A 334-nucleotide genomic window follows, 5' to 3' on the forward strand; every position below is an offset into this window, starting at 1 on the left:
TAGGGGTGGAGGAGAGAGAGACTGGGAGTGAGGCAGGAGGGAGGAGGGAGGAAAGAGAAGCTGTCAGGTTAGCTGAGGTCTCTCTCTGACACGCTGCGCCAGGCTGAGGAGCTTCCTGGAGGGAACAGCGGGTTCAGGAAATTAAAGTCAAGATGGATGAGTGTAGTGCAGGAGGATTCCTCCTCTGCCCACCCAGCACTCCTCTCTCAGCTTCCCTCTCAGTGGTATTTCTTGGGTCAAAGCTACTGGCTTCAAGGTTGTTCAGAGCAAGATCCGTTTTTACAAAGCATGATGCTGATTAGGATCAGTTTTGCCTTCAATCATAATGAATAGG

Source organism: Salmo salar, chromosome 19 (genome assembly GCF_965601325.2).
Source record: "Salmo salar chromosome 19, fSalSal1, whole genome shotgun sequence".
In the NCBI taxonomy this organism is placed as follows: Eukaryota; Metazoa; Chordata; class Actinopteri; order Salmoniformes; family Salmonidae; genus Salmo; species Salmo salar.